The sequence below is a fragment of the Phocoena phocoena genome, chromosome 17 (genome assembly GCF_963924675.1).
Source record: "Phocoena phocoena chromosome 17, mPhoPho1.1, whole genome shotgun sequence".
NCBI lineage: Eukaryota > Metazoa > Chordata > Mammalia > Artiodactyla > Phocoenidae > Phocoena > Phocoena phocoena.
In genome coordinates, this window is record NC_089235.1 from 4,988,699 (window position 1) to 5,003,972 (window position 15,274).

The 15,274-nt window shown below is 43.0% G+C and overlaps 1 protein-coding gene across 1 annotated transcript in view; it reads left to right on the forward strand.

Moving 5' to 3' along the window:
- The first annotated feature begins 1,709 nt into the window (after nt 1-1,709).
- Nucleotides 1,710-15,274, forward strand: part of LYN (LYN proto-oncogene, Src family tyrosine kinase) — a 76,770-nt gene continuing 63,205 nt past the window's right edge. The window contains exon 1 of the mRNA XM_065895107.1: nt 1,710-2,135. The gene's annotated coding sequence lies outside the window, so the exon portion shown is untranslated. The remainder of the gene's footprint in view (nt 2,136-15,274) is intronic.

Consider the following 15,274-nt stretch of genomic DNA (forward strand, 5'->3'; position numbering starts at 1 on the left):
GGTCCAGCCGCTCCGCGGCATGTGGGGTCTTCCCGGACCGGGGCACGAACCCGCGTCCCCTGCATCGGCAGGCGGACTCTCAACCACTGCGCCACCAGGGAAGCCCCACTCTAATAATATTTTATCAGACTTGTGAAGTTGAGGGAGTGTGGGAGGGGGAGATGGTGTGAATGAGCTGGTGACAGGAACTGAAGAAAGAAGGGAAGAAAAGAGTTCCCCGAGTATATGCATCCTGGGAAATTAGCCTCCACGTACCCCAGGACTAATCCCCTCGGTTCCTTGGGGAGAGGCCCGTGTCTTGCAGGTATTTGTGCCTCCTATGTCTTTCCTACATTAGATTCAACAAGTGACAATGACCCCAGATGCACAGAATTTGAGCTGGAAGAGATGGGTGTTTAGTTTGACCCACGTGATATACAAGGGAGGAGAAGACGGAGGTCCAGACAAGGTAGAGGAATACATTTGGGACACTCGGTGGTCTAGGCTGTAACACATTCCCCCAGATTTCCTGATGTGAAGTTCCATGTTTGTCAACTATGACTCCATATGTAAGATGAATTTAAACTGAATAACCTGTGGCATTAGTAGAAATTCTTTGCGTTTCCATGGAAACCTCCTCTGGCTATAGTAAGCAGAAAGGGGGAAATACTGGAAGGAAGCTGAGGGATTGCACAAAAGTTGCCCCGAGTTGAAGGAAGGGCTGAGTAAGCAGGTCTGCAGTGGGAAGCAGCCAGGGTGCTCGGGGGACATGGCGCCTCGCCGACTTCCCGCCTCTGATGCTGTGTCAGCCCAGCCGACCGCCCATTCCGTCTCTGATCCGCATGCGGGACTCCGCGGGGCCGTTTCCTTGCACGGGGTCCTCGGCTCAAGCATGTTCTCACACAGACCTGCTCACCCACCATCCGTCCCTCCCTCTTCTGCTACCCTGCTTTTTCTGCAGTGCGCTCACCACTACCTAAAAGTCTTAGAGTTACTTGTTCACCTGTGGAGACTTTAAAATGCTGCCTCCCAGGCCTGACCCCCAGAGATCCTAATTTAAATGGTCTGGGGTAGAGCCGGGGCCTTTCCCCTAAAAGCCCCCATGGTGTTCTAATGCTTAGCTCACGTTAGGAATCGTGGCCTAATTAAGACATTGAGGACCAAATACAGGACATCCTGCTCTCGCCGGCGCAACTGAAAATACGTTTAAAAGAATTAAGAGTGACAAATGCAGAAAGGATTCTTTGGGAAAAATCAGGCAGTTGTGGGTAACCGCACATAAGTGATGCTGACGAGAGCCCTCCCAGAGTGGGTGCCCTGGGGACCAGCTCACCCTACTGTGGCCCTGGGGGTAGGGGGCAGTGGCCTCAGTTTCCAAGTGAGTGCACTGAGAGGCAGAGGGAAAAGAAAGTGTGATTTTTGTCTCTTTAGGGAATTGAGATATAATTTAGTGTTTGCACTTTTAGTGTTTTGGTGAGAGGGGGCAAACAGAAACATGAGTGATCTGTTAATATGGTATTTTTCATCAAAATAATGGCGTAGAACAGGCTTCACTGGGGAGAACAGAAAGCCCCCCCTGGGTCGGGGTGGTTTGGAAACAGGCTGCTTTTAACAGTGGGGGATGGACCACGGGACTGTGGGTTCTTGCAGAAAGAATCTGTAATCCTTTTGGGTTTGACCATTAGGCAAATCAAGCTTCCTGGTTTCAGAAAGAGAAAACACACCCAAAAGAGAAAAACCCAGGCCCGTGGGAACAAGAAACTTCCTCCTCCTGGGGCTGCTTGAAAGGGCGAATGTGCCCGTCCTGACTCTCCCGCTCAGCGTGAGACTGGCTGGAGGGCATCCCGGAGGCGGAGGGGTGATGGGCGGAGAACGGCCACTTTGCTGGAGGAACTCGGGACACGGTGGCTTGCACTGACAGGCTTGGGCCTCTGCTCTGAGGGCACCGAAGCTGGGTAGAGGTGGCTTTATCCTTTGGTGTAAACCTGGGGAGTGGAGGACCCAGGACTGAGTTGCGTTCCCGCTCTTTGCTCCTTTGTTCCCCTTGGTCCTTCAGCCTAACCGCCTTGAAGCCCAAAATAGAATCCTTCAGGTTTTTACTCTGTCGGTGACAAAACCCGAGAAAAGACTCAAAGCCAACTGAAAAAGAAAGATCTGCAGATACGGAACGCGTTTGCCTGCCAAGGAGGTGAGTGAGGCTGTAAAGACAGTCAGAGAACTGAGCGGACTCATTGAGGGGAGCCCGGGGTGAGATGGGGAGAGGTCTGAAATCTGGACCACTTCCATTTCAGTAACGGGAACAGAGGGCTGGGTCGGAGTTGGAGGTGGGGTTCCTTAGAGGTCGGCTGCCGTGCTGAGGAAACTGCAGTGCTTTGGTTGTCAGCGGAACCCACGCTCCTCAGCTACATGTATAGAGCTAAAGCCTCCTTAGCAATTTTTATTTAGCAATTTTTTGTGTGCCAAAAGTCACATGAGCCTTTCTTCACTTACATGCGATATTGTCACTATAATCTGGCTCTCGCTGTTTTGGGGGACAGGGAGGGAAAACGGGAAGTAACCGCTTGTTCCCTTTTTTGAGGCGGGGCATTTAACTTAGGCTCCTGCGTTTCATCCTCACAATAACCCTTGAAAGAGGAGTGTTATCTACATTGTACAGATGAGTAGAATGAAGGCTTTTTTTTAAAAAACAGATTGTCCCATTGGTGCTAGATTTCGTGTTGTTTTTTTAAAATTTATTTTTGGCTGCGTTGGGTCTTCGTTGCGGTGTGCGGGCTTCTCACTGCGGTGGCTTCTCTGTTGCGGAGCACGGGTTCTAGGCACGTGGGCTTCAGTAGTTGTGGCCCACAGACTTAGTTGCTCTGTGGCATGTGGGATCTTCCCAGACCAGGGCTCGAACCCGTGACCATGCGTTGGCAGGTGGATTCGTAACCACTGCGCCACCAGGGAAGTCCCAAGTAGAATGAAGTTTAATTAAGTAACTTGCTGATGTTTATATGGCTCTTAATAAATGCAGGAACCAGATTGGACCCAAATTTCCTCATCCTAAAGCCCTGGGCTCCTTCATTTTGGGCAAAATTATTAAGTAGAGATTTCAGCCCAAATTCTTTAAATGGTCGCAGACTCTCAGTGAATGGGGGCATCTTGGTGGCTGTCATGGTCTAGATATGTCTGAAACTAAAAACAGTTTGGGGCACTAACATTTTTTGATCATCTGTTATAAACCAGAGAGGTGGCTAATAAAAAGAATGGGATCTGTGTACAGAACTGCTTCTGACCGCAAACTGTAGTCCATGGGGTTTCCAAGTTCAACTTTAATTCGACAAAGGTGTGTTGCTGCATCATGGTGACCAGGTAGGGGGACTGCGTGTGTCTCGGTGGTGGAAGCAGGGTGAGAGGCAGAGCAGATATAGTATCTCAAGGAGTTTACAGTCTCCATGGAGGAGAGAGCCACCTACACATTAACTGGGTCCAATGCAAGAGTTACAGAACCACGTGAAACAGGACCGTCAGAGGCATCCCGGGGCTTGCGGCTATGTCCCGAATCGATTATGGAGAGAAGTAGTCTGGGAGAGAAGGATGTAGACAAGACTTGGTTTGAATGCGGCTTTGGAGGATCAGTTGGATTTGCCTATACGGGGAAGGCAGTGTGGTGCCGCCATGTCAATAAATACAAGTTTCTGTCCTGGACACAGTCGGTGTCGAGGTGGACTGGAGCCGGGCTGTGAGGGGCAAGTTGAATATTTGAGATTTTTATCCTGTTGGCAATAGGAGAGGTGTTGGTAGCAGAATTCGAGGTGGTGGTATAGTAGTGATAATAATGCCTAACACTTCTTGAGCATTTATTCTACTGGGCATTCCATGTGATGATGAACATGTATAGCGCATTTCCAAGCGCCAAGCCCTGTTCTCCGGGCTGGCAATACAACAGGGTACAGACCTGTCAAAAATCTCTACTTTCATGGGGCTTGCAGTCCCGCAAGGAGAGACAGACAGATGATAAAATAGATCTTGTAATCTACATTCATGTCATGTAAATATAGAGAGGTGGGCAGGGAGGCAGTGAGTGAGAGCACAAATCAATGTTGAAGCTTGGCTCTGAGTATATGTATGTATTCATTCATTTAATCAGGTAAATAGTAGAAGGCAGTCTGAAGGATTTTGAATCTCAATGATATGATGAAATGATAATTCACAAACGAGCAAAGAGTGGGGAAAAGACCGATGCCACAGAGACCGGCTAGGAGGTGACCACACCACCCAGGACAGTTATACTTAAAGTGGACCTTTGAGTCAATTATATCATAACGTAGAGAAAGAAGACTAAGGTAGGGGAAAACTGTCAGAATGACACTGTTTATCTGGTCCATGCCTTTCCCTAAGTCTAGAAACCCAGCATGGTTACATTGTGAAGATGACAGGGCTTCATGGAGACCTGACTCCAGAGGATAAGATGGGACCTGGATGTCACAGAGATGACAGAGCTTTTGAGCCTGGGTGATGAGGGTGGTGAGAAAAATGTGAAATTTGCACTAAGAATAATGGAAATTCAACAGAAGAGCCATCGTGCTGTCCAAGTGGTGTAAAATTTTCCGAAAGTGACCAGGGGCATCCTCTCCGGCGTCAGCACTTCCTGGGAATCAGTGGTTTCTCCTCGGAGCAGGGTAGGCAACGTGAGAGGCAGACCGCCACACCCCCCTGCCTCCCAAGCGCACCTGCAGGGGCCGCACCCTCTGTTCTTTCAGCCTGGCAGCTGCAGCTGACAGCACCCACCTGCTCTGTGCTCTCCTGGTGCTAAACCCTTTTTAAAGGCGCAGGCTCATAGGTTCCCAAAGCCCCTTGGTTCACAGCCAATGAAAATTACATTCGCAGTAACTTTCTCACAGCAATCCTAGAGCAGAAGAGGCACCAAAGAGTTCCAGTGACTAGGGAGGTGGGTCCAAACCACTTCACCTGCATTTGTTGTAACAACGTAGTACCGTTTGCAAAAATGATACACACCCACCGAAAGCAAAGACAGAACAGTTGTCTGTTCTCCCACATGGACATGACTGGGGGGAGGGGGTGTACCTGTGCCACACGCCCTCTCAACTCTTGGCATCTTAGTTGGATCCCACCATCCTCGCTTTCTGACCCAGGTTTATCTTCATGGGATAGCTGCTTTTTTTTTTTTTTTTTTAAACATCTTTATTGGGGTATAATTGCTTTACAATGGTGTTAGTTTCTGCTTTATAACAAAGTGAATCAGTTATACATATACATATGTCCCCATATCCCCTCCCTCTTGCGTCTCCCTCCCTCCCCCCCTCCCTATCCCACCCCTCCAGGCGGTCACAAAGCACCGAGCTGATCTCCCTGTGCTATGCGGCTGCTTCCCACTAGCTGGGATGGCTGCTTTTTATCACAGCAACCACAGAGAATCCGCTTTCAGGCAGATGTGAGTGGGTGAAGGGGGTGTAGCACAATCTAAGGTAGAGCTAGTAGTTCTCACAGTGTCCAGCAGAGGTCCTTGTGATTCCCTTGAAAATGTGAACTATCCCCCAGGAACGCGGGGGCGGGGGGGGGGGGGGGTTCGCCGCGGCACCCTGGGGTGCTGCCTCGGCACACCGTTTGGGAACCACGGTGTAGACCTGTTCTCCGCCTTCTCTTTCTTCTCCTCCAGCTTATGACACTTCTGGGCCACACCTATTTTAAGAAAGTAACTGTGGACCCAGCCCTGGCCTCAGTTTCCTCTTTTGCACTTTTAAACCGCTGGAGTGAGCGTGCAGTGATCCTCTCTGCCGGCATCTGGGATCCTACGCTACTCTGGGTAAGTCAGGGCTTTGTCCTCAAGCTTATTAGTCCAGGGAATGGTTTCCAGTCCTCTCTCTTCCTTACTTCTTCTGTTTAAAGAAGTCTTGGCGCCTGTGACCTCTGGTCTCCCAGGTTAGAGTCGTTGCCGGGCTTTTAGCCATCACACTTTACCACAAGCTCGGGGCGTGAGAGTGGGAGCCAGGCCACGGGAAGGAAGGGCCTTCTGTGCCTTTGTCTCCCTGGACGCCCCTGAACTCCAGCCCAGCCCCGTGGGGATGATGCGATGCCTCCCGCACTGCATCGGAGGAAAGTGAGGCGGCCCTGCCATCCAGGCAGCAGGACAGAAACTGCACCTTTGGGGCCGCTGGCCTCCCAGTTCATGCAGTCTACGAGGCCATACTGCATTGAGATGGCTGGCGTAAGTAAGTGGCTCTCTGTGTTTCGTGTTTAATTCAACCACTGTGTTTTTAATTAATTAATTAGTTAATTAATGTGTGGCCACACCATGCGGCATGTGGGATCTTAGTTCCCTCACCAGGGACTGAACGCTTGCCCCCTGCAGTGGAAGCACAGAGTCCTAACCACTGGACCCCCAGGGAAGTCCCTTTTTTTCTTTTCAACCACTATATTTTTATGGAAGTAAAACAGTGTAGCTTGTCATAGCTACACTGCTGGCAATGGAGAGGGAGAAAAATAAAAACTGACCATAGAAGTGTGAAAGTGTTTTTATTTTACCTTTGATATAATTTTTCTTTTAATTTCTAAAAATTAGTTTCTTTTATTGTAATAAGCAACTGTTTTTAATTTGTAATTTAAAAACCCATCACATATCATAACACTGTACTGATTCTCCCCCCATTTTGATTTAATTTGATTTCCATATTCCTTTTTAAACTCTTTTCTACATATGTGATCACAGTGTAGGTTAAATTTTAACCTCTCTTTGTTAAAAAATGACATTATAAACATTTTTTTAAAATTTAGTCACAGAATTCTTTTAGCCGTCCTTAAAAATGAGTGCGTATCACTTTCAAGGTGATACTTGCACGTAATTTAAAAAGCAAAACAACTAAAAAGCTCTAACGTGAAACATCAGACACCTGCCCCTCCTTCCTAGCATCCCTGATCCAGTTTTACTCACCAGATCCAACCACTTTCTTGTCCTCAATTTCAGTGGCTCTACAATAGTCCCTTGAATGGTACCATGTAGTTTACGCATCTGCCACCCATCCTACTTTTACTTAATCGACTTACTGAACTACTGGTTGACAGTGGTGCTTCTGCAGGATTACTAGTTTCTGATAAAATCCTGTTCACTATGCAAATATGTATGCATACTCAGCGCTGCATTATCAGATGGTCTCTGCCTGCCGTTTTTTATGTCTAAATCAGTCGTATCTTGCATTTATCGTAAATGGCTACAGGCATATTGTTAGGAATACCACTTTATTATTAAACATTAATAGAACTTCTACCTCTTGCCAGTTATTTCTCCAAGCTAAAATTGTAGAAGTTTGGGAATTCAGTCAAGAAGATGGAATGAAATTCGATTGTGTTTTACATCACAATGATTAAGGCAGAGCAGGTAACAGCCTCCCCTTGATCGTTGTAGAGAATATTGGGTGCCTGGAAGGGGCACATCGGAAGCTGTGTACAACTTTTCTCAGCAGAAATATTTTAAGGCAATAGCCTTTTCAAAATTGAGGATACGTTTTTCTGAAATACTCCCTGAAAAGTATGTGGCTTGATGCCTATTCTATCACAATATACTTTAAAAAAATTAACAGACTTTATTTCGTAGGGCAGCTTTAGGTTTCCAGAAACACTGAGTGGAAAGTACAGAGGGTTTTCCATGTAGTACTCACCACCCCCTTGGTTTCCCTTAATTATTAACATCTTGCATAGTGTGATACATTTGTTACATTTGATGAGCCGGTATTAATACATTATGCTGAACAAAAGTCCACTGTTTTCATTGGGTTCACTCTCGGGGCTGTACATTCTGTGGGTTTTGGCAAATGTATAATGACATGTGTCCACTATTATGGTGTCATATAGAATGGTTCAGTACCCCCAAAATCCCCTGTGCTCCACCCATTCAGCTCTCCCTCTCCCTCAACTGCTGGAAACCACTGAACTTTTAACTGTTTCCATAGTTTTGCCTTTTCCAGAATGTCATAGAGTTGGAACCATGCAGTATGTAGCTTTTTCACATTGGCTTCTTTCATTTAGCAATATGCATTTAAGTTTTCTCCATGTCTTTTTATGGCTTGATAGCTCACTCCTTTTCATTGATAAATACTGTCCTATCGTCTGGATGGACCACAGTTTGTTTCTCCAGTCACACCAAAGGATGTTTTGGTAGCTTCCAAGTTTTGGCAATTGTGAATAAAGCTGCCGTAAGCACCTGTGGGCAGGTTTTGGTGCGAACCGAAGTTTTCAGTTCATTTGGGTAAATACCAAGTAGTAGAATTACTGAGTCATATGTTAAGAGTATATTTAGTTTTGTAAGAAACTACCAAGCTGTTTTCTGAAGTGGCTGCACCATTTTTTGTTCCTTTCGTTCTGCCTCTTCCCCAGCCTTGGGTGGTGTCAGTGTTTTGGATTTTTGTCACTCTCATAGGTGTGTGGTGGTATCTCATTGTTTTAATCTGCATCCCCCTCGTGACATATGATGTGGAGCATCTTTCATAGGCTTATTTGCCATTTCTCTGTCTTTGGCGAGGTGTCTTTTCAGATCTCATGCTCATTTTTTGATTGGGTTGTTTGTTTTTGTATTTTTGAGTTTTAAGAATTCTTTGTGTATTTTTGGACACTAGTCCTTTGTGTTTTGAAAAGATCTTCTCCCAGTCTGTGGCTTGTCTTTTAATTTTCTTAACAGTGTCTTTTGCAGAGCAGAAGTTTTTAATTTTAATGAAGTCCAATTTATCAATTTTTTTCTTCTATGGCTCATGCGTTTGGTTTTGTATCTAAAAAGTCATCGCCAAGCCCAAGGTCATCTAGATTTTCTCCTATGTTATCTTCTAGGAGTTTTATAGTTTTGCATTTGTACATTTAGTTCTGTTATGCATTTTGAGTTAACTTTTGTAAAAGATGTAAGATCTGGGTCTAGATTAATTTTTCTTTTTGCATGTGGATGTCCAGTTTTTCTAGCCAGTACTTGTTGAAAAGGCTGTCATTTCTCTGTTGAATTGCCTTTCTGCTTTGTGAAAGATCAACTGGCTATATTTCTGGACTCTTTATTCTGTTTACTATCCTTTTAAATGAGGTTTATTTTTGTTCCCTTCAGTGAAAATAAAATCTATTAGTAACTAATCTTGGTTTGACTTCCTTGAGTCTTAGTTTCTTCATAAGAGGGGGTGGGTAGAATAGATCATTCTTACTGTCTCTTCTAGCTTTATCTCATGAGACTAGTTTGTCTGTATTTAAGTATAGCGTCAGGGCGATGATTTTCTCATAGAAAGTTTCTGGGTCTAGTCCAACAAACACCAGGTCTGTGTGCGTGTGTCTTTGTGAGTCTGTATCTTTCTGTGTGTGTGAGCAGAGTGGCAGACATCTATTGAACAAGATTTCTGGCTATGCCCTTTACATTTTATAATGGAATAGTAAACCTACCTTTCACTGGTGAGTGACAAAGCATATTGTTCTGCCCCACTCTGTAACAGAACATATCTATACTTAGGATCATTACCAGTAATTGAAACATCAGGCTTCCTGCCACGCAGCTTTCATCGGGGACATTTGGCGATGTCTGGAGACATTTCTGTTGTCATACCCGGTATCTTGTGGGTAGAAGCCAAGGATACTGCTAACTACCCCACAGTGCACTGGACAAACCTCACAACAAATCATTTTTTGGCTCAAAATGTCAATAGTACTGAGGCTGAGGAAGCCTGTTGCAGAGAAGCAGATTTATCCACGGCATGTTTTCATCTTTGGTTTAGCCTCTAGAAAACCTAAACTTTTGGAGATTTGTGGTCTGTATCTGACGATTGTGCAGAAACTTATGGTAAGATATAACCTTCAGCTTTTTTTCGCTGTCTTGGGCTTAGTTTCACTTTTTCTCAATTTCATAATCATTTCTATTTTTTGTTAAATCTATTTATGTAAACCTGACTGACCTCTTAAAGTAAAATTTAAATATATCATTGTATATACTTCTAAAGATAGGTGGCTGGATCATTGATCATAAAAATCTGAGGCTAGAAACAGGGCTGATGTTTCTTCCACTGCTTGGGTTGTAGTACATAATTCAGACTCTGCTTTGAATTTCCTCTTCTGGTCCTTTAAATGATACATTTCCCTGTGATACCTAAGTTTCCATGAGCTCATCTTGTTTTCATAGTGTTCCCTTTTATTTTTAAGAGAAACAAAACCAAAAATCCCCTGCTTGTTTCATCAATCCCCCGTGTCTTCCTCTGTGTGAAGTTGCTCAACTAAGTTATGCAAATGGGGATCGGCTTTGTGCACATTGATTCCGGGGGTGTCACTGCATCTTCGGTGTATTTGTTGTCATGAGAGCGTCAGGACCCTGGCCTCCTCTCTTACAGTTCAGCCCCTAGCCTTCCCCCAGCCTCACCAGCTCCTTCCCTGCCCCTCACCTCATTCCCATCATGGATCTGGGCACGACCTTCCAACTTTCTTGGAGTCAAAGAGAAGGGGGCTTGTAGGTATCAACTGAACCTGCCTCTTGTGTACACCTGGGGACCTGAGTGCTTGTTATCTCCTGAGTCAGCCAGCAGGCCCTTGCTGTCCATCCAGAGCGCACTTGGCTGCATCTCCTGGACACTGAGCCGTTTTCCTGAGGTCTGTAACCGTCGTCATGATTGACATTTCTTTTCCTAGCAATCTTAGCAAAGGCGACGGCTCCAGCTACATCCTCCCCAGATTCTTTACTCTCACAGATTAACAGGGCTTGAAGGACCTTAGGCCATGGGTTCAGATTCTCTTGTCTTAAAATTTTTATCCATTTTTGTACAAGTTTATGTATGTGTGTGTATATTACATGTTTTATATATCTACATATATATAATAAAGACACGTATATATGTGTGTGTTATACATACATATATATAATTTACACAAAATGAAAAACATCTTTTAAAATTTTAGAATAAGGGTAGTTAATTACCCTTATATAATAATGTGACCTAAGGTCCTTCCGACTCTGATATGTGTGTGTATACCTATATATATATCCGTGAATAAGAAATTATATATATGTATATAAAATGTGTATATATATATAATTGTATATATCTAAATATGTATAACGTATATATATATAATTTCCTATTCACAGATATATATATGATAGGAAGATAAAAAGGGCAAACCCCAAAATACCTGCAGCCCCATCACCTGTAGATGAACATTGTGATATTTTAGGATTTTTCCTCCTAGACTCTTTTCCTGCCTATTTATTTCTTTTCCCCTCACAAAAATGGTATTATGTTATATGTATTGTTTCTTAGCTTAAATGTATTGTGAATATCTTTTTATGTCAACAAATATAATGTACAGTATTTTAGTGACCAATAGTACTCTTTCGTGTTGAGGTATCATCTTCTAGATCAATTTTACAAAGGCCAGTTGCCTAAAGGCCAATTTGATGAATTTATCAAATGTTTCAATTTACCAGAAGATGTGTTTTTTTTAACTACTTGAATATTATTTCTATTTTTTAAAGAAACTTTATGCATTTTTAATGTTCTCCTGCTAGTTCTTCAAATGGCATATCAAGTATGAGGGTTGTGCAATTAGAAAACTAATTTTTTTTTTTTTTTTTTTTGTGGTACGGGGGCCTCTCACAGTTGTGGCCTCTCCCGCTGCGGAGCACAGGCTCCGGACGCGCAGGCCCAGCGGCCATGGCTCACGGGCCCAGCCGCTGCGCGGCACGTGGGATCTTCCCGGACCGGGGCACGAACCCGCGTCTTCTGCGTCGGCAGGCGGACTCTCAACCACTGCGCCACCAGGGAAGCCCTAAAATTTTAATTTAAGTTTAGATTTAAATTTAGAAGCATCAGAAAGAAATTGGAAGTGATCAAACATTCCCAACACATATAGCATGCTAAAACTCTGGATTCTACAGAGAAATGAAGCTGTGTTGATCTGTCAGCTGTTTGTAAAATCATTTGATACGAAAGGACGGAACAGCTTTGAGATGTGGAAAGGAAGTGAAGGTGTGTAGAGGAATTTCTAGAAAGAAGCGGAAGACTTGAGCCTCAAACATAACCAAAAACATGTTACTAGGGTCAAAGAATTTTTAGAAATTAGCTTAAAATCCTAAAAACGTAAAGATAAAGTTAAGAAATGAACTAGGAAACTACAGAAACAAACATATCTCATATTACATTTAAGCTACTAGTTACTATTTCTAAAATTACATTCATAAACATTTTAATTTCATTTCTAAAAGACAGAGAATCATTTTTCAACATAAATTTAATACCATTATTAAACGTAACAATAATTCCTACTGTTATCAAATATTCAGTAAATGATCAAATTTCTCCGGTTATCTCATAATTATTCTTAATAATTAGGCTACTAATTACTAATAACTAAGGCTAATATAGTTCTAAGAAGACTCAACTATCCTTAGTTTCTAAAAATAGAGCATTCCTTAAAAACGCATCATAGATGGACCTAGAGTCTGTCATACAGAGTGAAGTAAGTCAGAAAGAGACAAACCAATACCGTACGCTAACACATATGTATGGAATCTAAAAAAAAAAAAAAAAAAAGGCTCTGATGAACCTAGGGGCAGGACAGTAATAAAGATGCAGACAAAGAGAACAGACTTGAGGACACGGCAGGGCGGGGGGGGGGAAGGTAAGCTGGGACGAAGTGAGAGAGTAGCATTGACATATACACACCACCAAATGTAAAATAGGTAGCTAGTGGGAAGCAGCCGCATAGCACAGGGAGATCAGCTCGGTGCTTTGTGACCACCTAGAGGGATGGGATAGGGAGGGTGGGAGGGAGACGCAAGAGGGAGGGGATATGGGGATGTATGTATATGTATAGCTGATTCACTTTGTTATAAAGCAGAAACTAACACACCATTGTAAAGCAATTATACTCCAATAAAGATGTTAAAAAAAAAGCATCATAGAAATCTTCAAAAGCTTTTAAAACAATTACATTTGATAAGAATTGTTATACCCTTAAGCTGATGAAAACTAACACAAACCGTCAGTAAACTAAGCTGTTAAAACATCCCATCAAATATGAAATTATATACACCTCACAAAGAGTTAAAAGATACAAATTTTGATAAACTGATCATCTTGTAAAATGAAAATCCTCAGAAAACTGGCTTTGGGTGAAATGAATTTCGAGAACTGTTCTACATTTATTTAACCAATGACCTATTATTTGGCAAACAAGTCTATTTTTTCTGTTTTTAATTTATTTTTTTTAATTGAAGTACAGTTGATTTACAATGTTGTGTTAGTTTCAGGTATACATATATATATATATATATATATATATATACATATATTCTTTTTTTTTACATTCTCTTCCATTATAGCTTATTAAAAAATACTGAGTATAGTTCCCTGTGCTATACAGTAGGTCCTTGTTGGTTATCTATTTTATAAATAGTAGTGTGTATATGTTACTTCCAAACTCCTAATTTATCTTCCCCCAACCTTTCCCCTTTGGTGACCATAAGTTTGTTTTCTAAGTCTGTGAGTCTGTTTCTGTTTTGTAAATAAGTTCATTTGTATCATTTTTAAGATTCCACATATAAGCGATGTCATATGCTATTTGTCTTTCTCTGTCTGACTTACTTCACTTAGTATGATAATCTCTCCATACTGCAAGTGACATTATTGCCTTCTTTTTTAAGGCTGAGTAGTATCCCATTGTTTACACGTACCACATCTTCTTTATCCATTTGTCTGTCGATGGACATTTAGGTCGCTTCCACGTCAAGCAAGTCTATTTCTAATTGGACGGTATTACAAACAGTCTCACAATAAAAATCCTTTTCTACAGAGCTTTGTGTAACTGCCCACTTATTTTCTTACAAATCACTTATTTGTGGATACATTTTAAAGACCTTGGTAAGTGTTGTCAAGGTGAAGACTGTCACTTACTCTCTCCCGCCAAGCCCAGCAATTTCAATTCATGGTGAGGAGATTAGAGGCCAGAGACGGGAGTGGTTTTGTCAATCATTATAGGACAGTCCAGGCTGGACCCAGCAGTCAGGTGTCCCAACTCCTAACTTCCCTGCACTTCTCGTGACCTCTCCACTCTCTCTTCCAGGCAAGAGCTGAGTTACTCTTCCACTTTCTCTGTCCTGGACACCAAACCTCCAGGTGTTTGAACCTCATCTATCTCTGGAGTTGCCTTGCACCTCTTTTCTGGACTTACTCTAATACATGTAGTGATTAAAACTGTACTGGTTTATTAAAGTTCTAATAAACGCAGTCAAGTTGCTGTATTTACGCATCATTATTTCAAGATATCTTCGTGTCAGGTTAGCTTTACATTTTACGCTACACATTCGTGTTATAGTTCACTCCTAACCCCTGGGTCTTCCTGAAGCCGTGCCTGTGTCTTAAAGCACATAATAAAGAAATGGTTTCAAACCAGATAAAGACATCAGCAAACACGAGATAAATTAAAATGTATCAGATTTTGATCACAAAGGCATAAAGAAAAGTTAATGAAGAAGAAATCAGCCGTACTGCAGTGGATCTCTCATTTCTGGTTGGGGGGGAACTTTTTTAAATTAATTTTTTATTGATCCACTTCAGATACCATCCATTTACCCTTTTAAGGTGTGCCATTGAGTGGTCTTTAGTGTATCCATGAGTTGTAAAACCATCACCACTATCTAATTCCAGAACCTACTGCATCTTGCATGCAGCAGGCATGCAGACTTTACAATTACAACTCAGCTGTGCAAAGAAAGCAAGCTTCACATTGTCTAACTCTTCTGTCTCCAGGGCTCTGGGTAGCAGCAGGTGGAAAAATGGCCTTCAGTTTGCCAAGTGGATTCAGATCTTTTCCATTTTAAATAGTCTCTTTTCCATCACGACTCTATTCCTTTAAGAGAAGAGCTTGGTCCTTCACATTTCTTCTGCTCCTTTCCAAGATGCAGGTTTCTCTTGTGTTACTTGGGGAGAGAGAAGCCACAGATTCTTTCCATGTTCTTGGTGTGCCTGCTAATAGGACCGGCACTGCTGACCGGGGGGAATGTTACACTGACACCCGCCCCCCAAGCAAATGGATCACATTAGGACAGTGGGAAACACCTGGATCTCCTTCAAACCTTCAACAGGCTGAGCGAGGGGGGGCTTGTCTTGACATCTCCTTTCCTTCATGCTCCACCGTATGGGAGACCCAAAGCAGGGAGGGGACCTGGAACCATCTAGATAGTCTTAAAGCCACTTCCCACCCCACCCCCTTACTCAGCTGGTTCTTAATAGCAAAAGTGGGTGTTTCCTACATAGAAAACAAACTTACAGTTACCAGGGAGTAAGGGGGG